The sequence below is a fragment of the Ischnura elegans genome, chromosome 8 (assembly GCF_921293095.1).
Source record: "Ischnura elegans chromosome 8, ioIscEleg1.1, whole genome shotgun sequence".
In the NCBI taxonomy this organism is placed as follows: domain Eukaryota; kingdom Metazoa; phylum Arthropoda; class Insecta; order Odonata; family Coenagrionidae; genus Ischnura; species Ischnura elegans.
Window position 1 is genome coordinate 77,843,565 of NC_060253.1, and position 26,412 is coordinate 77,869,976.

The following is a 26,412-nucleotide window of genomic DNA, read 5'->3' on the forward strand; positions in this document are numbered from 1 at the left end:
CCCAACATTATTCCTTGCTGCTAGGAATTTTTATGAGAACTTTGTGTTCCCACTCTCGTTTGTGTTGAATTGCAGCCGAAAAGTAATTCTCTGAGCTGCACCGACTTTATATACTTTTCTATTGTAATTTAATTTATTGTAAATTCAAGATTCTCGTAGCACTGATGTATCTCTAGTTTCCCCATCCTTTCAATTGGAATTCGGGGAGCCTATTCCTCCCCTGAAATGATGACGGTGATTTTCCCCAAACTAATGAATTTTTACCCTCAACCCTCCTCCACAACTACTTTATCTACAATTCCTCCTCTGCTAATTAGTACTACGAACACAAGACCATAATCTGATATCATATTTGAAGGACATACTTAAAATATTCAACTGAACTATTAATATCAATTCATTGTTACATTCTTGGATACTAATGTACATTACTGTAAAATGGTGAAAATATTATGAATGTACGCACATTTTCCGAATGCATACGCCGAATTGCCTTAGCCCCAAAAGTGATTCCCCGCACCCAATTTTTTCTTGACGGCGAAACCTGTTCCATTCATCTCCTCTGTTAGCAATACCTAGAGAACCATTCAAGAGAATTTCTCTCCTTTGATAACATCAATTCCTCTGTAAAACTTATTTTTGCACTTAAAAAATGTAAGCATGTTTACCTTCTTCTTGGATTCCTTCTTCGGCATGAAAAATTTTTGATTTGATTACATTTAGCGGTGGCATGATTAAGAATAAAAAGGCCGGCCTCAGTGGTGGAAGGGTAAAGCTCTTGACTTCCGTACAAAAGGCCACGGGTTCGGATACCAACTGGGTAGGTTGCCCCTGTCCAGGGCATGGATGTTTTTGTAAGCTTAATTATTAAGTTAAAAAAAGTAAAAAGTCAATAGTACTGTCTGCGGTGGCACAGGAATAAATACAAAATATCATGGATTTCCACGAGAATCCACAGCAAGTTACCTCGTACAGTTTGACAACGCGGCGCTGAAAAGCACAGTGAAATCCATTTACGAGATAAAAATCTGTGTTCATTTACTTATGTAATGGAAATGAGTGCAATTGCTCTGGGAACAGTAGATGTCTGGCCTCGTCTGTGGTAGCTCAAGCCGCCTCAACAACAACGTGAGTGGTGATCAACTCCAGCATGGTAGCAGATACGTCTTGGCTCTCTCCGGCGCAATAAAAACAGCCTATCTTCTTCCAGCTTTATGGTCGACAGAGCATTGGCTTGAGAAATATCAAACAGGTCGTCCATGTTTTGCTTGAATTTCTCCTCCCGTTGCTTAGAATATCGTCGTTCTTTCTGCAATTTTTTTGTTTTTGTCTCCATCCTAAATGCAATTAAATTAACTTTTACGGACAATGGCGTACTGCTCCGGGTGGCAATCTGACCTTTTCCAGACTATCGAGCACTCACGAAGCATAAGATTAGCACTTTCACTTGTAGTCAGCTTCACCTCCGTCAATTATGAAATAAAACTGCCAACACTCATCTAGTAGACGGCAACATTCGTACAGTTATTTGGTGTTGTGCGTAATTTTACAATTAACATATTCTTCAGCACTCCGTAACTCATGCAACATTATGATGGGGACAGTATCTATAAACACCCATTAAAACAATAAAAAGCAATGAAAAACAAACGGACACCAACGGCAATTCAGTGCGGTCAGTATGGACATTTTTTCTCGCACGACTTTGTGTTCTAATTGGCACAGGTTATAATATTTTCATTAAAATTAATTTTCTTGTAGGCACATTTTAGATGCATTATAACAATATTGAGGGATGAGATCTCAATATTCCTGTGGCCTTTAAGGGTCACCCAAGGCGCGAGATTCTCCCTTCGCTAACCTTCCAACCCCGGTGGTTTTTACTAACTGAATTCGTCGTGCCCATCACGTCGAGACTCCCAAAACTCATGCCATACAGAACTATGATAAAACCACTTTTGATGCATGCTTTACCAGTACGGCTGGTGGCTGCAAAATCGCACTCGTAAAAAATAAAAGCTACAGATTTAATCATTACAATGGGGTAGACGCGCCTTGGTTCATAGGAAACAAAGATTTGCGGAACACCTACAAATCACACTAATACTCACGGAAATGAAAGCAAATTTATCGATTTTTTTCTGAAAATCTCTCCTTGCCACTGGTAATTCACTATTAGATACCCTTTGAGAGCAACAACCGCCAGCCAACGTAACCCACCGAACCCCACAATCTGCCCATCTATCCAACCATATCCCCTCCCCTTAATCAATTTTTAACCTTCTCAGTCCCGGGACATATCTACCGTTAAGGTGCGTTTACACTGCGTAACATGCTATATGTAACACTTTGCTTGTAACATTTGTTGTTTATAACATTTGTTTTATAACAAGAGTCCAGCGGAGCCAAAAATGCACAAATAACATGTTACAGATTCAGTCCTAGCCCACCCGTCAACTGCCTATCCCCACCATGCGCCTCACCTCTTTTCTGTAACATGCTACTCATTTTCCCACTTCGTGCGGGAAACCAAAAACTTGTCATGCAACACGAATTTTTGTTTTGTAACACAATGTTACATGCAACTTGTTACACGGATTTGTAACTTTTTCGTAAAAATGTTATATGTAACTTGTTTATACATATAACATGTTACACAATGTAAATGCACCTTTAGTTTTGGTTTGAATTACATTTATTCTGGGTTATTAGATTTTAACAAGAAACATAGCGATTATTAGCGATTTCTGTGAATCATGCTTCTTCTGTACGATGCCGTGTTTTGTAAGGACGCAGTGAACTAACTAGTTGCAAAAACGGCATTTCTCTTACAATTAGCCAAGCTGTGAAAAAATTCAAGCGTCGAGGCATTGCATAGAATACGCCAGGACAGAAGAGAATAAGCCATACCGTGACTAAATTTTGAACGCTTAAACTGAAATGACTTTTACTGAAACGAAGCGGAGACAGCCTTTGACTGGGACAGGTGAAAGATAAGCCCAAAGTGATGTTCCGGCGTGGCGTAGATTTCGTTGATACTTCCGGAAAGCCAACCCCTAATGAAGACAATGGGTAAAGAAAAAAGACAGCGAATTGCAGACCCATTATCTGAAATATAACCCCGCGAGATCAGACGACTGAGAAACCCGTGACACAGGTCATGGCCTTGAAAATGAGATCGCTTACTGTTGTGGAGGTAGGGAGTGGGTAGGTGCGTGGGAAGTGGATGAAAAGAGAGAAAGAGAGATGGAAAGAAGGAAGTCCCGAGGTGGATTTCTAGAAGTCGGCGGCGACTACGCGACTGCGCCGCCGCTGAGAAGGAATTCCTTCCGGGTTGCTCAGTCGCCAGCGTTGGCAGGCCTTATGGCTCTTCCACGGTCCAAACCACTCGCGAAAAGAGTGAGATCAACAACAAATGGATCGTGGCGCAATTAGCACGACACGTCCGACCGCATTTTTTTTACTTTCGATGCTGGTTCGAGTTGGCTTCCAAAATGAACTTAAATTGTAAACATTGATCGTATTTTAATACCTATGAGATGAAAATTTTCTAATTCGTGAAACCACCGTACTCTACGGAAGCATATTGTAGTGGCAGTAGTTTTATTTTACCTGTTGTAACGCTTATACGTATATTTAAACAATACCTATGATGGTTCCTGCCGTCAATAGCTACTCCATTTTGACTATTTTTGGTCTCTGTAGTGTTCAGATTATAATTTAAATAGTTATAGCATGTTGATAAAGGTTGGTTTTATATATATCATCGAGGGTTATTGTTCTTTGTATCCAAGATGAAATTAATATATAATTTGATGGTGGAATCACTGATCATGATATTGTCAGGGAGTTGTTGATGGGAGGATGGGGGGATTGTTGAGGAGAGAAAAAAAAGGGAAAGTTGCTCGAAGTAGTGAATCAATTAGAAACAGTATCTCAAAGAAAATTATGAGTATTTGGAGTAAAACAAACGTCTGACGTTACACAGTTGATGCCAATTGAATTCCAATACCCAGTTTAATTCAGCAATAAAAATTCCTCCTGAAAAATTAAGTTTTAAATTACCTGAAATGGCTGAAGCAATCACATTTATCAATATATTGGCAAAAAATGCTAACCCGATCCTCATTTCCTTTATCGTTTTTGAATTAAAATTTCTTTAACCCATCCGTATTTAAATGATGGCTGCCATAATGTTTTAAAAGCATGGCAAGCTTTGAACGTATTTTGGTAAGCGATGAAAATTTTAATGTTGAGCTTTCCCGGAGTGAACGATTACGACCGTCCTTTTCTACTACAAGTCAGTTGTGATGGCTTCGAAAACGTTTTAAGTAAATTAATTTCTAATGCAACCAAGAATTAATCGAAATTTCAAAGTTACTGCAGGTTTTATTACGTGAGTTGATGCTGCCTTCGACTACATATTAAAATTACATCTAACAACATTCATGCAAACGATGAGGATTTTTTAATAATTGATGGCGATGATTTTCCTTTAGTCATGCCTTTGTGGCTGCCAAAGTAGGTATATTAATCTTCTAAATAACGTCTGGAAGTTCATACTTTTGTATATATATTTCACCAAATGTATATTTCACCAAAATATAGCTGGTAAGCCTTACTGCAATCATCGATTCCTGTTCATCCGGCGTCCAACATCTCTTGTATGTTTTCCTCTTGATAACTCTAACCATTGTACGTGAATGGGCTTTATATTACCTACCTTATTGTAACCTTGTTTTCTCTTTAAAGGCCAAAGAAATTAGGGCATAAATATGCATGTTGGTCGTAGTGGTTATCAATTATCAGCTTTGATACCATATTGTTTTACCGTAAATGGAACGGCAAAAACCGAAAAAATATTTGCTTCTTTTTAAAAACTCACACATGCTACATAAATATTTCTGCAAACCTTGTTTTCTTTGACCTCAGACATACATATCGTTTAGAAATAACTGAGCTGGCTGAAGTTTCCAACCTATGGATCCCATTTATCGTTAAATATACTAAAACATTGTGGTTGTTTCATAAATCTCGAGCCTAATTACAAAAATTGTTTGTGAATTAACACATGGCTACAACTTCTTGTGCGGTTCAAATAAATTTACTAGAGTTACTAAGTTATTTTTGAGGTTGTTCACATATAGCCACTAAAACATCCGTGACCTAGCAAAGTAAGTCTTCTTATAACGATTAACGGCGCTTCCTAGCACTGCTGTTTTCCTGAATGAGTCATCTCGATCATCATACGCTATGTCTTGCGACTCTCTCTTAAGCAAAACAATTAGGTACTTCATGCATTGACCGTTAACCCGTAATTTTATGTTTCCCATTTCCATTTTATGCTAACGCATTGTCATTCTGAAGTAATTCTCCATTACATACAAGTTAGTTAAACTGGTAAAATAAGTACTATTTTGCTCTCGGTGACCTATACAATCAACACTAGATATAGGATCGTTAAATCGGAGGGAAAAGGCTTCTAAGAATCTACATAAATATTTTTTATCAAAAGAAAAGAAAACAACTCGTCTTAAATTACCATTTCAATCGCTGTTCTTAAATAACAATTTCCCTCTGTCTAATTAGATTTGATCTCTAGTTCTTTTAACCTATTTTTCTAATGATCCCTTCTTTGATTTATTTTAATTGTTTTGGTGTTTTATTAACTTAAATTAAATCATCCCTATGTCTCCATTTGTGACAAAGATTCTCCTTGAGTTTCTCCCGTCTAGTAAGGTATACTAATATTTAACTCATAATCGAACATATTTACCCTCTCTTGGAAGTTACAAGTTGGAACTGAATTTTATATTAATTGTACCACTAGTGAAACGTATCGTGAGCGTTTGTAGCTGACCATACTGTCATGCTATTTAATAGGACATGTGTTACGCATTCGAAAGTAAAAGTTTTTTTTAAACCTCTTTCGCTTGAAAGTAATTGCGTTTGCACGCATTTTCTTGGACAATTCATGAGATTGATTTATGAGATCATAAAATATGCTTTCAGTATGCGTGTTTAAACTAACAACTCTCCATTGCGCAAGCTGTAATCTGTGAAAGGAAAGTCTTTAGCCTTATATGGCATTTTTTCCTTTACTTCACAGGATCATTTATTTGCGTTGTCCTCGGTAACTTAAAATTCCAAATTGACATTAATTTGAACTGCTACTCATTGGTTTCTCAAAAGTTAATTTACTCCCTTTTCTCAATAGACAAAGAGTTTTGGAGCGTAGATATATCGCATAGAGTTTCTCCTTTCCGTACTTCATTCACGTTCCATATGGCGTGCTTGCAAGAATAACATTACAGCCTGGTGCTAATGAACTCACACTTTCGCTTGGTTACGAAAATTGTACCGAAAAAAGAGCGCCTTTCCATAGTGCGTTCAACGTTACACAAGCGAGAACCCATATGCCAGTTTTCTGAGGATGATGTTGAGAAATCACTTGGTGGATTACAGTGGTTTATGAAGCTAAGATAGTCACAGTTTAGCTTATTTACTGTCCGTAACAAAAGTGTAGAAACTCGAGTTTTAACGCTTGTAAAAACATACCCTTTTAGCCATTTTCATGATATTGGTATCTTTCCTTTCCTTGCTATATTGCGCGTTGATCAATAAGGTTGACCAATTTCTACCTTACTGGGTAAATATATGTATTACTGCAGAGACTAAAAAAGTAGCGGTTTTTAAACCTTTCTGAGTAAACCTCAACTTTAAACATTATCCAACGCTTAACGTGCATTACTAACCTCACCAAAATTACATTGAGTAAGACTTATTTTTGGCATTAATCTTAAGTTTCATACGTTTCCCGCAATTGCAACATAAAAAAAAAATTATGGAACAATATTTTCTAATCAACGGTTGCCCATACCTACGAGGATAATTTTGACACAATTGTAACTACTACTTATTATTGTTATTTTGTACATAAGCTATCAATTGCTTACTATTATGCGTTGATTTTATAACGAAATTTATTTTTTGCGCGAGATGATGAGCGCCAATCGGTAAAAACAGCCGGTGGCAATAATCATTGTTGCAAGCATTGCCTTTTCCTCAGTGTCGGGAAAGAGCTTGTATTTTCCTCGTGACAACTATCACTTCTCACAAAATTATGCACGGTAAAAAGCTTATTATTGAAGATGTCTTCATTTTTTTGCCCATTTATACTCTTAATTTGAAATTTAATGCATGTAATTTTAAATAAATCCTTCCCTGAGAACGCCTCAGGTGAAATGCTGATCTGGCCTGGATAAAAACGAAGAAAAAGATTAGGTAATATGTCGCTCTCACCGCTGCCTATATCGCTTGAGCCACGAGAAAATTCGTTGCATCATCATCATGTCCGAGATGTGACGTGAAAATAACGTTTTTCGTGCACTCGAAGCCGATGGTTCTCTTCTTTTCACGAAGTTAATTGTGTTGAACAAGGGACTGAGGTAGCTCAAATCCTTGGAAAGTAGAACGTTTACCTCATTATCCACGGTTATGTTCAATTTCTCTTGGAGCCTTAACCACGTTTGAGATATGCTCTTGACATCAGCATTTTTTTCTTTGTTGTTCTAGCGAAGGCTGTCGTGTGTTCCAAGAAAAAAGTTCGCCTGAAAAAATACTTATCTTTTTCACAAAAGGAATTATATTAAGATATACTGCTACAAGCACATGATAATTACGATAAATTGGAGGTTATGAATGCTCTAAATACCTAACCTGTGGCTTGGAAAGTCATAATTTTCAGCTTTATTGCGTATTTTTATCCGTGTTTATTGCGTTATTTTTAGTGTTAATAATTAGCCCCTAGAAACCACCCTCTAGAAAACGATATGTGATTATCATTTATAAATTAGGCTTCAGTAGAGCGTCGATAAAATCAACCCACTCTTTTTAACCAGCTATTACTTGCTAAATCACCTTTCACTGCATCAGAAAGTGATATCGCCATCGTAATACATATGAGATTATTTGCCATCTTGTTTCATCTGTAAATCTGAATGCAGAAGGTTAAAATACTTGATTTTATATTGATAATGAAGATTATTATCGTTATTATATATGTCTGAGATAAAGTCCGATTAAATTAAAATTTTTCCACCCTCTTTGATACAGTTCATTCTCGTCCATTGATCCCACCGATGGGCTGTGTTGGACCATTATGTTCCCTGAGGCAGTTGTGATAGCCCATTCCCTCCAATTTTCTGCGAAGTTATGACTTTCAACGCTACTCTCGTATATATGCAATTTTTATCCAATTAACCCACAGGATGTGACTCCTTCGAATAATTAATGTCAACCTCTTGCTAACTGTATCATTTAATATTGCTGATTTTATTATTAATCTTTTAGACATTATCAGATCGTCGTTAAAGTCAACATACTATTTTTAACCTGTCGTGACTGCATCTGAATGTGATAACAGCATCAGAAAACAAAAGTGATTATTTGTCATCTTGATTCATATCTCAATGAAAGAGGTCAAAATACTTGATTAGATGAAGATTATTATCGTTGTTATTTATGTCTGAGATAAAATGCAATTACATCCTAAATTTCCCACCCTTTTTGATACGGTTCGTTCTTGTCCATTGATCCCGCCTATGGACTGTTTTGGCCCGTTATATTCCCTGAGGCAGTTGTCACAGCCCGTTCCCTCTGAAGCCCACCTCACCATCGATTATGGTCCTATCAGGGGTTCTTGAAAATCTCAGTGTCAACCTCGCTGCAGATGCTCAGCGCCGACCTTGAACTACATAGCTCAACCCCTAAACGACATTGGACACCCTTCATAATCCTTTGTTCTTTTTCTCCAACGCTTTGGACGCGTTCCAAACCAAATTCCTATTTCCGTCCGCCTTAGCTCAAAGGTCCCCACTCCAGCGCAGCAGGATATCGAGAGATGATCTGCTCTAAGGGGAAGATGCTCGCTGCGAACCGGCCGGGCTTCTTTGTTCCTCACTGGCGTCATGCGGTACTATGGTGCATCATCTTCCTTGTCCAAAAATAAGTACCATGCATTGACGTTCAAGTTCCGGAATCATGGATAAAACTAAATATGTCTTTTCTTATGTCTTATATTGTAAAACTATCAACTGAATTTCATCGACTGGCGGTAATTAAAAATGGGCTTTCCGTGCTATAACATCCGGTGATTACATTTAAAAATCCCTATTTTTATGCAAGTCCTTATGGATACTTGTCCAGTTTGTTTATCATCTACTTAAGAGAGAATAAGTGATTGAGGAAGACTTTTTTATCGTAGCTTCTCTTTCCCTTCAAATTACAGAATTCGTTGAATCTAATACGACTTCGGGTCTAAGCTGGTCTCGACTCGTACTTGTGGAGAGCGTTAACGAAGCACTGCGAAGAAAAGTAGAATCGATTGAGGTTTTCCTTCGATCTATTAGCTAAGTTGAATCAGTTCAACTTTTTCTAAAGTAGGAATCGATAGATATGGATAAATCGCAAACGGTAAGACGTGTTGATACGCATACCCAAGGCGAAAAATTAAGTTTAGATTGCAATTTTCAATTTATTACATATTATAGATCAACGGTTAGCCAAAAATTGATTGAATTTTCTCACAAAGAAGAGGAATTGAAATTATTTCTCCTTTGCATACCCCACTTTTTTCTACCTATGCCATCACAGAGGGCATAGGCACTCCTTTGGAACTTATGTGCAAAAAATAGTGTCGAGACATATCAATAAATATTTGAGCAACCTCTACAGTAGTCAAAGTGTAAACACCGCTTTAGTGAACGATCTCATTGTAATAAAGTCACGTTAGTTACGTGAAAATGGAACTATGGTAGTCTCAATTAGATAGAAAATCATTATTTGGAAAATATAAAGATTGACTAATTCACATTCTCTGTCCCCAAATTTGGCTTTAAACCTCGATGGATATCGCTTAACACAGAACAACATTTTTTTATCTGCATACGTGGAAATTATTTGTTTTGGTCCGCGCTATCGATAACCTTCCTCCTTTAAATTCTTTATGATCCATAGGAGTTATGGGGTATAAGATAGGAAATGTTTGACTAAAAAGAGGGATTACATGAGTCTGGCGGCCCATCAGTGACGGGCGCTGTCTCCTTTGGAGTATTACTGCTTTTTATCCTTTAAAAAATCGTCGTTTTGATTTCTAAACCGAAGACCTCATTAGGGTAAATACAGATCCGATACTATTTGCCCCGCGCATATCGCAAATAGAGTCCTACATCTTATATATGTATAGCAAGCGTGTAGCCCTAATTAGTTTTCGAGGCTAAGGTGGAATCTTTTTTTAAGAATATGTATAGGTAACCTATTGATAAAAATAGCCTCATTCACTCCTGATTTACTTTTTTTTATTAGATCGAGTGAAGGAAATGGTTTGCATGGAGGGTTGATTTTCCTAAACATTACCAAATCTCAAGGTATTGAATTGTAAATCTCATTGAAATATTAGGAAAATTTAGAGTGTTGAGAGTATTTTAAATAATACTGCGTTTGTGGAAGATCCTCGAGAACAGGAACAGAAGTGTAATAGAAATCCTACAATAAAACATAATAATAATGATTATCGCTCCATATTAATTACAAACAAAGACATGTACGAAATGAAAGGAGCCTTAAGTGACCTAGAGGGCGGAACTGTGTTCAGGGTACCATCAATATAGAATCTTCCATACATTGGTTTATAAATAGTGGACAAAAGGACACGTACCAACAATAGCAAAATAATATCTTTGACTAAATGTATTATTATAATTATTAAATTTGATTTAATTAGTATTCCTTCAATTTTAGGATAAGTAAACAGCCCATTTTTTGCGTTTTTAAAAAAATATGAAGATTTACCGCTCTTTTGTACTCATATAGTAATAAGTTGTAGATTGGAGTCCTCACGTCAGGAAAGTGACGAGATCCAGATATTGAGCGATTTGATAGAGGGCAGTGGAACTAGAACCACGGAGAGAATGACAAAGAAGCGCTGTGAGATCTGTACTTGGGGAAGTAGGTGGCTCGAGAAAGCACAATGAATGGAATACAGCACAATAGAAAAAGTGCTCGGCTTGTAGGGCAGGAAAGAAAGTTGCTTGAGAAATTTTTGAGCAGAGCGATGATGTTTATAGCGCCGACATTTGCGGGACACTCGAAGCTACTTTTTTCTCATTCATCAAAGAAATTGGGAGATGCAGTGGTGTGTAAATGTCATGGATGTAATGCATGGATGCGGGAATAATGCTGAACTAAAGAAAGAGAAGCTTTGACGCTCCAACTAAGCGTTTTCTACTTCACGACAAAGTAATGTTTAGCTGCGTAAGATTTGTTATGCATCGCCAGAATAAAAAAAATATTTTATATGTCGTTGTGCAGCCCTAATGTGACCCGGATATTTTGTATTGCTCAATGTTTTCTGGAAATTCTTCAGAGACCTGAGACTAAATTACTACTGCCGTCGAGTACTCATAAATTATCAAGCCACTATTTTGTTATCACTGTACACTTATTCCTGTAAGTATCAATTAAAAAACATGTGTAAGGCCACGTTTGGGAAATTTATTTTTTTCATTTTTAAGGATTTCATGCAATGACTTGTTTGTCGTTACTACACAACTACATTACTAGAAACCATAAAAAACACATTGCATTAAAGCCTTGAAAATAGAAAAGAAATTTACGAAACTCTATATTACGTGTGTTTCTTAATTAATATAAAAGATACCTTAACTCCAAAAACAAGTCTACAAACATATAATGAGATGTAAGATTTAACACTTTCCCGGCAAATAGAATGAATAAATTTCACTCGGGTTTGAGCGCGGGTAAGAAAAATTAAGGTAGCCGACGTTCCGCGTTCCCTCTGATAGGAATTATGATCGCCAAAACTAAGTCTTCGTTGGTCCACGATCCTCTGCCACGACAACCGGGACTCAACCAATCCCGCCCCTCCTGAAGCCGCGCTTCAATGGATACTTCAAATTTTAATAAGTAACCTTGAAAATGAGTGACGAGACGGAACTCGAAACGTAGGCTGCCTTAATTTTTCTTAATCGCGCGCAAACCCAATAGAAGTATATTCATAATGAGCGGTCAAAAAGAATACTAATTTTGTAGCTATTACTATAACTTTCTTGAGAAGAGGAATTTTTCTTGTAGTCCAGGGAGCGTGTTAGTCCAATGGGTAGAGTATTAGCTCTCAGGTTTAAATCCCAGATGAATCCCATGAAATTTGAAATACTGCTTACAAAAATCCTCCAAGTGCGAGGTGGGCCAAGTAAAGGGACTGATCCAACTATCCTGAACTAGTTGTATCCTGCTCTGAATTTGTGGCATCACACTTAATACGGCGTACTCTAGGGCAGCGGTGGGTCCAGAGAGGGGCTACAGTCCCCTTAGCCCCTCTCTGGATTCAATTTATCCTAGATAAAATGGTAATGGACATGTTATAATAAATAATAAAAACATAATGCATTATAGAAACTTACCACGAGATGAAGTTATAAAAATATTCATAAATACTTGTTTTAAAACTTAATTCTTTGGAAAAATTAGAGATGGGATAACCTTAAAGTGTTGTTATAAGCTTGGAAATTCTCAAAAATTTCGAAACCTTACGTACCACCACTAATGCCGGTAGGTTACCCACCAGTAATTCCCACATAATCCCCTTTGTCCCTATCCTGGATTCGCCACTGGTGTACGGTGAGTTTTACTCTCATCCATCGTAAACAACCTTCGGATTGAATCACTGATCATGATTGAGTTCTTACACGTACTATTTTCAGGAGATCACAATCAAATGTACTATCATGAATATTCTGCAACGCTACGCTACGATGTTATAACACTTTTGTTTGGTAACGCAAGTTCCCAGCTTTAGAGCTATCTGCTGACTGAGTGTATCACATTTAATAAGTCGCAGGCTAGTAAAAATTGAAGTTAAGTCATGACATAGATTCAATTAAGTAGAAGTGGGTATTTGGGTAGGGTTAAGTACGGTTTTGGGGACTTTGTGCTCGTTTGAAGGTGCAATCCCAAAGGGATATCAGCAAATCACTATTAGTGGAATGAAAAGATTTTGAAAAATTTATTAGTAATGTTGAAATAAATACTTGCAATTTTCCACGACTATAAAATTATATTCCGTCCTAGGTTTCGATGTTTCTAGATCGTCTTCAAGATACAAAATGGTGCCATAAACAAAATATAACCTTTTTGTACCTTGAAGATGATGTAGTAACATTGAGACCCAGTTCGGAGTAAAATTTCATGATCTAGGAAAATTGCAATTGTTTATTTCAATATGGAAAAAATCCTCTCCATCACGCTTGTATTTACGGATTTTATAAGTATTAGTAGGTGTAGTGTAATGATTTAAAAGTGTTACTTCTCTGCATCTCTGATTGCAATAGCTCACTGGTACTTTTATCATTGCCCCCTCCCCTCTTGAAGCACTTCACCCTGTCCAACAGGCAGGGCTGAGCAGTATTTCAAATACAGGTATTTTAAAATACGTATTTGAAATACATTTGTAATTTGTATTTGGTATTTCAAATACACGACTTAATTGTACCTTGTATTTTGAATTTCAAACACAGATTTTTGGTATTTTCCCATTCTAAACTGAAAATTTCATTTGTAAAATACTTTTGAAGCAGCTCTGATAACACATGTGCTTCAGATATTACTTCGTTTTCGTTAGAATCGCTTTCGTCTTGTTTTCAACCATCCATTACGCCCCAAGGCCGGTTATATTTTTCTTGAGATGTCTCAGTTTCCATACAAATGTATTTTGTTATTTAAAAGGTATTTTGAAGTTTTTTTTCAAATAGCCAAGCGTAAGGTATTTTGTATTTTGCATTTCAAATACATTTGGAGCGGTATATTTTATTTCAAATAGGTACTCCTCGGCCTGTATTTTGCCCAACCCTGCCTACAGGTGACCCCTTTAAAGCCGACACGACACCCATTCGTGTCATGCCCATGCTGTTGGCTAGCAGCGGGGAGACGGACGCGTGGTCACAGTTGACCCCTTCGGGACGCGAGTCCCTTTTATCGATTGTCAAAGGCTAAATTTAGGGAGAGAGCCTCTCCCTCTCTTTCGGCACGAGGGAAAGGCTGAGGACGGTGTGGAGGAATTCACCTCCACTACTCCCAACTGCCGTGCTGAGTTCAAGTGCCTCATTGCTTATATACACGGGAGGACTCGAAAAAGGCTGGGTTTGACGGCTCCGAGTTTGCTCAAGGCTCGAGAGAGTGCATTTGATGAATGTCCTCTCGTTCGTTTGACGTGGTAATGCTCGTGCTTGAGGGTTGGTGGTATACCCACGTCAAGTCCTTCATGATTCGAGACCAGGATTTCGCTTCGTTTAAGGAGGTATCTCCGATGTACAACGTGTCCAAGGTTGCTGAGACGCAGCCAATAATATCCTTTCAGGAGGGTTAACTTAAATAAGATGGTGGCACAAGCAGTATTCCATTCAATCCATTGTTGATATGCGCAATTAATAATGGATTAATATTCCTTTTTAGCTGCCAGTGAATGTTGCGGTGAAGAGCGTTTTAAAGAATTCTTCATTTATAATGATTCTCTAATGATCACCAAATATATTAAACACAATTTTTATTTTTGAGCCTAAAACCTCTCTCTCAGTGCGTCTCTGGAAGGTTGAGTAATTGTTGTGTCCTTCTATGACATCTGTTCGTTTATATATTTTTATTATAATTATTTCTATTCGTCACCCTAAAGACAGATCTATTAGGACTTGACATCGAAGGGCTACAGCAAATATCAATGGGCCAACATAAATATCCATTCCCTGGTTAGCGGAAATATACCCAGGAGGGACTTGAACCCGCGACCCACGGTTTAGCAGGCAAGGATTCTACCCTGCCACCACCGTCTTGGTGTGAAAATGTATTTAGGCGCACCTTTTGCATTTCAGCTGAGGAAAAAAAGAGAGTACGCGAATCACAAAAAGCGATACTCTTAAAAGCCAAATATTCTGTACAAATAACTCTCTAGTCCAGGCGTCAGTTGATAAAACCGACAAATTTTTCGGATATATTCATTATGCGATCTGTAGGCATTATCAGAGGATTTTTTTTAATAAACACTTTTTGGGATGGTTTGCATCCTAGCTACGTTAAAAGTTAATATTCATTAGGAAAGTATTTAAAATCTTTCTTTCCTTTTATGTTCCTATATTTCTTTGAAAAATTATTTTCTCTATAAATGCCGGATCAAGGGTAATATTTTTCTTAGTCTAACGATTCTTATTTCCTTTTAGGGTACGTTTTCCTCCGAAAATTGTGTTTTAAGCTTGAAATCTACCCTTTAGTTCCTTCCTTTTAACGACTGATATTACCATTATTATATATTCATTAGGAAAGTATTTAAAATCTTTCTTTCCTTTTTTATTCCTATATTTCTTTGAAAAATTATTTTCTCTATAAATGCCGGATCAAGGGTAATATTTTTCTTAGTCTAACGATTCTTATTTCCTTTTAGGGTATGTTTTCCTCCGAAAATTGTGTTTTAAGCTTGAAATCTACCCTTTAGTTCCTTCCTTTTAACGACTGATATTACCTGAGAATCGAGACGAAACAATTTATTTAAAAAATACATTCATTTTTATGAGTATAATGACGTTTTCGATTTATTTTATTGACTTAAATCACCTAAATTCACATTTTAATTGCTATTTTTGAAGGTTCTAATGTATTTTATTATTCTATTTTTCTACTATATTTCGAAGGACTAGTTGACCGTAAGAAAGGAAAAGGACGGTCTCAAATGAGTTACTAAGGACATGTTTTTAAGTATTTAAAATAAAAAATAAACGTTAACATGAAAAGGCTAGCATATAAGAGAGTGTAATGAAGAGGTGCGTCAAAGTTATCTCCGGATCCTTGAATTATGATTATGATGATATAAATTTTATAAAAATACAATTTTATTGAATATAATAACTTATTAAACTTCCATAAACCATGTAATATAATGAATGTAAAATCATCTCCATCCATTATTTAAGTTTTCACATCTCTCGCTCAGCTCTATGTGTGAAACTTTTTTTATTTATGATTATCACTAGGGGTTTTACCATCCTGCGGTAAGGCGGCGGAACGATTCGGAATAGCAATTACAAAAAAGTATAGCAGAATTAAAATAGCTAACTTAGCTATAATTTCCATGTAATTAATATCATTTGCATAAGGTATGATTCTTAGCAAGTAAATTTCTTGAAAGCCTTAGAAAGTAGTGTAATTGCTCATTGTTTCCTATACGTTTTAAATTGTGGAGAACCATGAAGCTTTTTTTACGTTTTTTGACTTCACACCAACTTTTCTTTGGTAAGATTGCCCTTAATTACGAGGTGGAAATAAATGATATTACCTCCCATGAGGTGAGGCCTACTTAAATTGACGGGGTAGACGGAAGATGAGGCTGAATTTAGCTCAGAGTGGCCTTGCCTTGTGAATTGATCTTTCATGCATTATCCATCACGCCATACCTCCAAACTTTTTATCCCAGCATACTTCCGTTTTCGTTAAATGTAAGGTCTGCAAAATCCACGCGCTTTTTTAAAGCAAGCTCCCTTACATCCAACTTGATATTTGACGATTAAAATAATTAATGTAGCCATATTTCTTGTTTTTCAATAATATATTCGGATCTATTGATGATTTTCCTCAGCCTTAATTGAAAGGCTGAGTCAATAACCAGATATACCAGATTTTTTAATTATATTTTTACTGGCGACTTAATTCCAGCAATACAAACCTTTTTACCTGCATCACGAAATCATGAAAAAGGTGTATTTAAATATGAAATAAAAGATGAACATTTCGAAGCCTGCTGCGTGAAAGACGGTGAAATATACATGATTTGTCATGAGAAAAAATTTCTCAGGACCGGAAATCGAACCAGAGACCTTTGACTTTCTAGGCCACTGAACAAACCAATATACTATCCATGTTCCTGAGACCCCGTGGCAATTGTACCAAGGTTGAGTTCAAATGAGGTTAAAATTGACCGTTGACATTCGTCTAAACTGGGATTTCTAAAACCAAGTCATTTGCATATTATGAATTCACTAATGGTGAGTAACGAATCGCGGTCAATGCTTTTCGTTTTGTTTGATGAAAGAAACTCTTCCTGACCCCGTGCATAATCATCCATTTCCCTTAATTTTTAGCACAAATAACTTACTTAATTTACTTGAGACCTCTTACCAGCTTCTGCAGCACCACTTTCGCGTTAAAAATATTCCATAACTTACCAGTTGGCACATCAATCTTTCCGACTCCGAGAAACGGAAAGTCATTTTCCGAGACCCTCCGTTATTTATGCCGCTCTCGGACGAGTTTCCGAGACGGAAAGTTCGGATAGGCCTTAGTGGTTAGCTTATTCTGAAATTATGACGTCTTTCCGAAAACCAACCACTAGCTATTCGAGAGATAGCCTTAGTGGATAGGGCCCCCTGTTCTTGAAGTGCCGTCCACAAAACATTCAAGCAGGGATCGGACAATTTGAACATTGGCCCCAATGAGTGGGCATCCAACACTATATTAATTCTAATAACTAGGTAACCGGTGCGAAAATTTTGCACTTTTATGTGCATTCCGTACTATTTTCATTTTTTTTGTCGATTCCCGTTGATAATAATTCTTGAATACATTCAACACGATTTGTTTTCGTGATACACGTTATCTTGTCAGTTCCTTACACACGATGTCTCTTTTAAAGAACGTTTAATATTCTCCAGACTTCATATATTTTATTTTTAATATTTTTGCCAGCTAATCTTACGTTTTTTAGTTTAGTCACGGATTTAACGGGTTTTAAGCCTTTTTTTTTAGTTTAAAATTAAAAAATGTCTGAAGTCGATATACCTCGAGCGAGTAATCGAGATGGAAAAATCGAAACATTTAAGTGAAATTTATGGGTGAAGAGTGAAATTTGAGATTAATATTGTATTTTCGTCAGAAGCCGGTGATTCAACGTTTAACATGATACCTCATTTATTCCTGTAGGTGCAGCATTAATGAAGCATATACTTAATGACATAAAAAGACCTTTCTGTAATAAAACATATATGATAATAACAACAATAACCCGATCTCCTTATATTTATATGTGCACTTTACCACCGCGCTATTCAGTCCTCTTTCAAAGATGTGTTTATTTTCGACTCTCGTCCATTCTCTCCACATTCCAAAAAAAACCATCGAGGATCTTTCCTTTCCGTTATTTCCCTATCATCAAAATTATTCCACACTCTCTCCTCATTCTCCAAATCCCATTTTTTAACCATTCTTATTTTAACGCAGATCTTTTGGTTCAATTTTACTCCTTGTGCATCCAATCTATCACTATTCTAACGTTGATGCATTCAAGTGTCTATATCGCACAATGAAGGCGGGGGAGCACTATCGTACACCGCTTATCTTTGCTTCCGTGGGCATACAGTCGCTTCCAGATACGCTCGACGTGCTATATACAACATCATTATGTCGTATCTTTATCTCTTTTCTTCTCATTTTCTCTTGCGAAAACACTTAACCAGGGTAACAACCATGTACTAAACCACATAAATATTTTATAGTTTCTAGTGAATAATCTCATTCGATTTCAATGTAAATTCATTTTTCAAGTGTTTCCCTTCATTCCAATAGGGAATCTCGGATTTTCCGCTTTGAATAATTCTTCAAATATTTTTTTATAGTTAACGAAAATCATCGAAGAGCGACGCGACGTGACTCGGGGAATGAAGTTGATCCGAGTCTGTGAAATTCTCAGGCCTGTAACTTAGTCCAGGATGATATTGAATAGTACATCACTCAGTAGATGATTTATCTAGAAGTCGCTGTGACGAAGACACATTGATCAAACAGGGGTGCCCCTCAAACCCGTCGTACATACATCACCCGTTCACACGCATGCTTACGCGGTTGCCTTTCTCAAGGGGTCACAGTAACTCATTCTATCAAAGGGTGTGGCTGTTAACTAATATTAATGTAATACATTAGTTGAAACTATGCCTGCTATATGAATGAGATTGAGCAAGCTGTTAGTGATAGTGTACCCTACGAGCAGCTGGTGTTCTCTGTCTCCGATGACTGACAAATTCGGATTCTTTTGTATTTCTTAGCAAGTCGCGACAGCAAAATCGCTGGATATTTCGCGGTAATAAGGAAATACATTCGCAGTACCTACCTATTTTTTAAATGCTCATTACGTAACCATCATGAAAGTTGATGCGTTACCAATTATTTTAAGGATATATGTGTAGCTACTGCTCTACTAAATATCACTTAGTCAATTACACTCACCAATGCGTACATCGAAACTTAATAAGCTTGAACCTTCATTATATTCGTTCGAAGTCTGAATTATGATTTTTTTCTAGCGTTAAGCTTGATTTCCTTCGTGTACCAAGGGTAAATGGAAGACAGCATGTCATAAATCTTTCCTATATCCATCAAGCTTTTTACAAATGATGTGGTTAAGTTTCATGAAGATGGCGGCCGAGGTGAGGAGTTAAATCTGTGCCAAGGTTCACATGACCAGCGAAACCTTGCCTTAGGAATAAAGAAATAAGTGTATTTGTTTTGCCGTCATCCTTCGTGATTGAGTGACCTGCCCAGTCCCGATATCATGAAAGTCTAGTCAAGGAATAAAATCAACTGATTTGGGCGTTACTTGGTGAAACGATGACAGTTGATGCGTTACCAATTATTTTAAGGATATATATGTAGCTACTGCTCTACTAAATATCACTTAGTCAATTATACTCACTATTGCGCACATCAAAACTTAACCATTAGTCTTGATAATGACGGTATAAACGTCGAAACTAGTAGACTGTTAAAATAAAAGTTTGTGGAATAGTACTGAGTTTTGTTTCACCATGAACTAGTCAAGGAAAGTTGCAGACTCACGAGTTAGAGGATTGCAGGTATTGTTCGCTATGGAAGTTCGGTATCGCTTGGTTCACGTCACGATCATAGTGGTGATGCTTTATTCGTCCGAGATATAGATCCATGTGTCAGGCAGTAAGTGCAGAGTAATATTAGTTATCAAAGCAATTTTCTTTAAGACTTCTGCCGTCAAGACGAGACAGACCCATATCGGTATCATCACTTAAATTAATAGCGCATAAAAGAGTGAAGAGTCGATTTAATATTATCTGTAAATTTCAAATCAATAATTGATATTGCGTTAGGCTTGGTTTGTTTTCATCGTATGCCTTAATCCAGTTGAGTAATCTAAAATGTCCCTCCAACTCTACTAAGAAAATGGGGAAGATGATTTTTTATTTTTATCTGTCTATAATTTCTTGGTAGTTATATCAGTCAATATAACGTCCTTATTATTGAATCAGCTGCTACTTTGACTTATATTCATTGTATTGTGGAATAATTTCAGCGCATATTTTAACGTATATTGGGTGTAAAGGTAACAGTTTTATGAAGAAAATATTTATTTTACTATCCTTTGCTTACTCGGTAGAGAAATAAAAGATCCGCTATTGATGATAATTTTGTCAAACATTTGGTTGTGAATGACATCAAAATTTAAAATTGCAATTTTTCATGAATAAAGTATTAAAAAGGTCTTGAGGATGCCACTGTTTCCGCGGCGCTCAAGCTAACGTTAGATGGATAAAACTATTCCTCGTGTCATGTCTCATTGTCAGTTTGTTTCCCAATTGCAACATTAAGACCACATTTTCTCTCGCCTTGATTTACAATAATCCTTTATGTCTTGTCCGTTAGATAGTGGCCATTACGATTTTTTTGCTAAATGCTATATTTTCTAATTATGCTCAACAGTGCTTGTTTTGATGCTAGCATCAATAAAATTTTCAGCTCTATATATGAATTAATGCCTATTCAGACTGAGCATGGCCAGATCGTTATCGAGGAAAAATCAGTTAGTCATCATCATTTGAATTGCCACATGAGATAAAACACAAGACTAACTTTTCATTTCATTTGTTTACGTTTTAAATTATCAATAACTCATCACAGAATCTTATTTCGAATCTAAATGTCAGGAATTTTCATGAAGTATACCTTTATTAGCTCTTTAGAGAGCGGCAAATAGTTATTTATTTCGTTTATATTCATGCCCATGAACGCTGGGAATTCTATTTTCCTGTAGGCAATGATTTTACCGGGTCTCCATTCGCGTTTATCCATTTCACTGGTTAATATTTCGCCAACGTAACTGTTGGCTTCGTCAGGTCCACTGAAGTACCTGAAGGACCTGAGGAAGTCAACTGGAACGTTGGCGAAATATTGCCCAGTAAAATGGATAAACGCGGAAGGAAATCCTGAAGAATCGCTGCCTTCCGTTATAATCTCCGCAGAAGACTACTTGGAAAGTCCATTTTCCTGCTGATAAATTTGGTTCATTTATCCATGCATCATGATGTAGGGACCGATTAGCATGTTATGGATCGTTTATTGAGTCCATAATGTAGCATTTTGGATTCCACCATTATCCTTGTTTTATTTACGCCAGCCTCCGTGGTGTATTGATAAACTTGTTGAAATATAATCCTCGCGTGAAATTTAAAACGTGTGAATAATTAGGTTTTAACTCTAATGTGAAGCTGGCAACTCGTAAGACGTCGGTTTTTTAACTCGGAAAAGAATGTAAAACTGCTGAGGACACACTTTTACCTGATAAGTCAATTTTCAAGTATTTGATGACGTCATACAGTGGGAATCCTCGCTGTCTTTCTACCGGATAGGGAAAGCGTGCGGAAACATTTCAGCGGTCGAAAATTTTCTATGAAAAACAGAATCGTCAAAATAGGGTAATCATTGCAACGGACTGAAAATTTTCACTTTTGATTCATTCTTTTCAAAGACACTCGTTGAGTTCATAAAAAATCGCATTCTGGTGGACAATGAGCGGCGCAAAAAAATTTTTGCATGTGAATGGACAGTGACATGGGGAATTGGTTTTCGTTTAGTCATCAACAAGGCATAAAACAAAATGTGGCACATCCGTCTGTGTCTTCTCTTTGTGTCTTAAATTGCTCGTTAAGTTGGCTAAATGTGACTTCAAATCTTTATTTATAAGTTTAGTCGGAAGTGTTGCCATTATTATTGGTCGTCGGAGTAGAATTGTTTATTTTACTGCCAGGAATTTAATGGAGGATTTGTTCACGTAACAAACACTTCTTTATTTACTCGGTAATTCTCATTCACTGAGGATATGCAAACAAATATTAATAAATCGGCTTCGGACGAGCCTATTTTCGCCTTGGATATATTGCACCGTCTGGGATAAAATTAGCGGTATCGTATCGAAGGCGGTTGTGTATATTTAGATATTTTATCATCACTTGCGCATGTAACGTCCTTCGCAGGTGCATGTTCTCCATCGTATCGAGCCACGCGGCTTTCTCGTGCAACAAGCTAAAAAAAGCATAATGAGCAAAACCCGGTGACGGCTACAGGCTCTCTTGCGAAATGCTCTAATGGGTCACAAGGTTTAACGTCCTTTCCGAAGGACGTTGTGCTGAACTTGCCCACTCTCCTCGTGAGAATAATGATACAGCGCTCAGGTAGAAAGAGGCCTTCCAACATCAGTGTGCCGCTTCGGCCGCATGCCCACGGTGGAGCTCCACCTTGATCACGTGACCACCTCGATCTCCTCAATACCTCCCACCACCCACCCGCCTTTTCCACCCGTTCCTTCCTTCTCACCAAGACGCAACCTTATTGGCGAAAATACTTTTGTTGTACACTCGGACGGCCATTTTCTGAGGATAAGTTAAAATTTTTCGGAAAAATGAAAACGAGTAGTGGCCGAATTCTTCCATTTGATGTCGTAACTTTAACTATAATCTATATTCTCAACTATTTTTCTTTATTGTAACTTTCATCTATTCTCAAGCTTAGGTTAGAGTTGAATCATATTACGGTCAGTTCCATTCTGTCATCATAAGGTCGACCGTAAATATTGTCCGAAAGGAAAACTTTTTTGCGAATATTTCTCCCTAAAAATATTTCACAAAAACAATATGTTGGCTTCAGCGTCCCTTCTTCTCTCTTTCGTGTGAATAGAATTGACCCACCGAGGCAGATAACGCTCATAAAAAGTGGTCTGTCGAAGAAAAACGACGGTAATGGGAACAATCGTGATGAAAATCACATCCATGTCTCTTTCTCGCGAGATTAGGTAGGCTATCGATCTCTTGTTATGGCATTAGAGCAACAGCTGTTCGGTGATTTTGGCCATAATTTTGGCAAAAATTTTCAAGAGGGTGATGTTGAACTCTTCCGTCCGCGCTAGCTAGCCAAGGATTTCTATAATACTAATTACGTGATTTCATGCATCTGTAGGCCTATGCTCCTCTTAACCCCTCCTCCTCCTCAATCTCTCTCCTCCATCCCCTCTCTCTCTCTCTCTCCACCCACCGATTCGCCTCGCGAATCAACTTTCCTCCTTCAGTCAGGTCTTGTGTACGAACCTGGCAACGTGGCTCTGACCGTTTGGAGGTCTCCTCTGACAGTCGTCTCAGACGACGTCTTCTACCAGAGGTGGACGCTGTTGAGGGAAGAATACGAATAGGTTCGTTGGAGGAGGAGGGGAGGGTGTCTCCCAACATTACGCTCACGCACCTCGTCGGTTCTTCCTCTGCACTCGACTTGCCGAGCAGTCATCGCCGTACTTCCTGCGGTGGAGGTGGCCTCCGTGCTCCCGAGGAGGCGGGCTGGTTTTTTTGAAGTTCTCTGGGCATCCCGTCGATTTCGTTCGCTTGGCGCGATCCGTCGTTCGTAGGAGTGCGTACGATTGCCTGAAAATAGAGCGAGTTATTCTGTGATACGGAGAGAATAGTGTGGTGAGTGTGAGTTGGAACCTGTTTGGGAATGTGTATTTATATTTGTTACCCTACTGGAAGCATCTACGAAAATGTCTCCTCCATCCTGAAGTGGGAGCTGCAGAATAATATACCAAGGGCTTACCTATCAGGATAAATCGATTGGGAAAATTAGTGACATTTTTATGTGTTGTTGTCTCGTGAGCGGGATATTCTGTGTGGGTGTTTTTTTAGCATGAGCGGAGGCCTTTAGACGGAGTAGGGGAGAGTGTTGAATTATGTGAAGTTTTACGTGTTCGTCAGCGAAAACGTATGCTTAAAATCGGCATAAATACACTCAGTTTTGAGTTACATTTTTATGCATTGCATGCACCAATATCCCCTACCTAAAAAGAAACTTTGAATCTAGTAATATATTTTGAGAAATTTTTTATTAACTCAAGTATGGATTTTTGGAGCGAAAAGCACCACTTGGTGCGAACCATGATTCATAAAATTAATGATAATGCTGTTTTAATGTTCGCGTCCAAGCCGTCCAAGTTATCTTCACGTCCGTTTTTTTTTCCTTGTATAATTTTCTTGGTGTAACTCAAGGATATTCTGCCTTGACTTATGGGCATTCTCGTTCATTGGGTAATTGATTTTTATAACACTTACCTTATATGACGCACATTTTTAACCTATTTTATTATGGAATTAATTAAGTATGGAAAAGTTTCCGAAATTTTATTTTAATTTCCTCCCCTTGTTTTTTTTTCATTGTTATATCTGCATAAAGAAATTTCTTTGCATTTGGACATAGTATTAAGTCTTCACTTCCGAGAATATTATTTTACCATTTTATCTGTTGAGAATGAAAAAATGCCGTAATTCATTAGGCTTTTTTACTGATGCCTTGTCCGATAACCGCCGAGAATATGCCCGAATATGCCTTGCGCATTTCGATGCTCAGAGTAGGGCGATGGGTTTCGCGAAGTCGTTGTACGCCTGCGTCAGTTAATTATGACGTTAAAATGAATTTTTTAATTCTTCACAGAGCTCCTCTGCGGCTTCTGCAGGACCTGCTTATTGCTGCTCTTCCCGGCGATCTGTCAACATCTCCAATACAGAACTCCATTTTGCTGAAACGGAATGGTGAGTTACTAATGTCGTCTATTTGTTTACAATTGTAATGAATAGTGCTGCTACACCTTGCCCTACAAACGTTTCGAATTACGGTTTAGTTTCGACTTAGTGCAAGAAGTATCAAGAAATTTTAGCTGTTCCATTGACTACCTTATTCTCAACTCTTGGTGTTTTTATTGTGTTTTTGTTACCGTTATAAATACGAGTTTGGACTGTTGTGACCCACGGATGCCCTCTTTCGTGGTATTTATGTCACATCTTGCTCTTTTGATCTTCGTTTCATTTTTAATAGCTCATTCCATTTAGTACTCGTCGTTATTATTTACTTACCTAATTGTGAGGTAGTGGTAGATCATGGGACAATTCACAATAAAGTAGGTATTGCTCTTGGAATGGTGTTGTATTTCATGATCCCCTTGTTATATTTTTCATTTGACCGTTTAACTTTATTATTAATCACAGTTCGTGTAAAATCTCTGGAAAATAATTTGTTAATTGAAGTTTAAGTATTACCGTGTTGGATTCACGAAATCTTCCTTAATGCGTCAGGCTATCCGTTTATCTATGTCACTTACGTCTGTTCGGTGGCTTGCTTCAAACTTGATAATTTTTCAGTTTTCTTTCTGTATCTGCTACAACCTCAAATTCCTAGGTAAAGGGTGATGAAGTCAATATATGATCGTTTGAGTCTGACAAAACTTACAGCCCTACTTCAGTATTGCCGAGTATTCCTTCGAAAGACGAAGCTTGTTTTATGCAAATTTTTTTCTTGAGAAGTTGTTCGAGTGTGACATTGATATGGAGAATATTCGCCCTTATGAATTTATTTTATAATATTCATCCATATATTACTGAGAGTTCAATATTAATCTCTGTAGTGGCACTGAATGACAGCAAGTCCCAGTCTAATGAGAAGTCTCAGTTTCTTTAGACAAATCCGGAACTATAGTTTTTATAATTTTCAATAAACTGTTTGTGTATCGGTGGAGTCATTGTGCTATATTGCTCGAAGCAAATATTTGATTGTTCTTGGATAATGTAGTGTGTTGAGTTTCAGTTGTTATGGTATCCTTCTGTCTTTCACAAAGTGTTAAAAGAGTTTAGAACTTTAAATAATCCTCCTGATTATTTTCAAATGCATGTTGCAGCGATTTGGTATTGATAAACCATTTATGATTGTGCTGAATGACTTACTGCCCATTGCTCAATGAATTGTGTTTGTGTTTTCGTTTTGAAATCTTATGAATTTCTGAGTAAGAGTGTTCATGGCTGTTAGATGTGTAGACATGGCGAATGCATTTTCTGTTATGCCTGACATGTGTTTTAGCTCTCCCTGAAATATTTTCAATTTTTATAAACTTTTGACGATTACTGCTTTTGTAGCAAATCCCATAATTACCCACGAAGGAGGGGTTTTCATTAATTTTTTGAAAAAAATTTG

At 37.3% G+C, this 26,412-nt stretch overlaps 1 protein-coding gene across 2 annotated transcripts in view; it reads left to right on the forward strand.

Annotated features, from left to right (window-relative positions):
- Positions 1-26,412, forward strand: part of LOC124163207 — a 223,491-nt gene that overhangs the window by 177,276 nt on the left and 19,803 nt on the right. The window contains exons 1-2 of one of the 2 annotated variants that reach the window (XM_046539939.1): positions 23,478-23,867; positions 24,883-24,980. The gene's annotated coding sequence lies outside the window, so the exon portion shown is untranslated. Of the gene's footprint in view, positions 1-23,477; positions 23,868-24,882; positions 24,981-26,412 lie in introns of those variants that run through there. The other variant, XM_046539940.1, reaches the window with a different exon arrangement.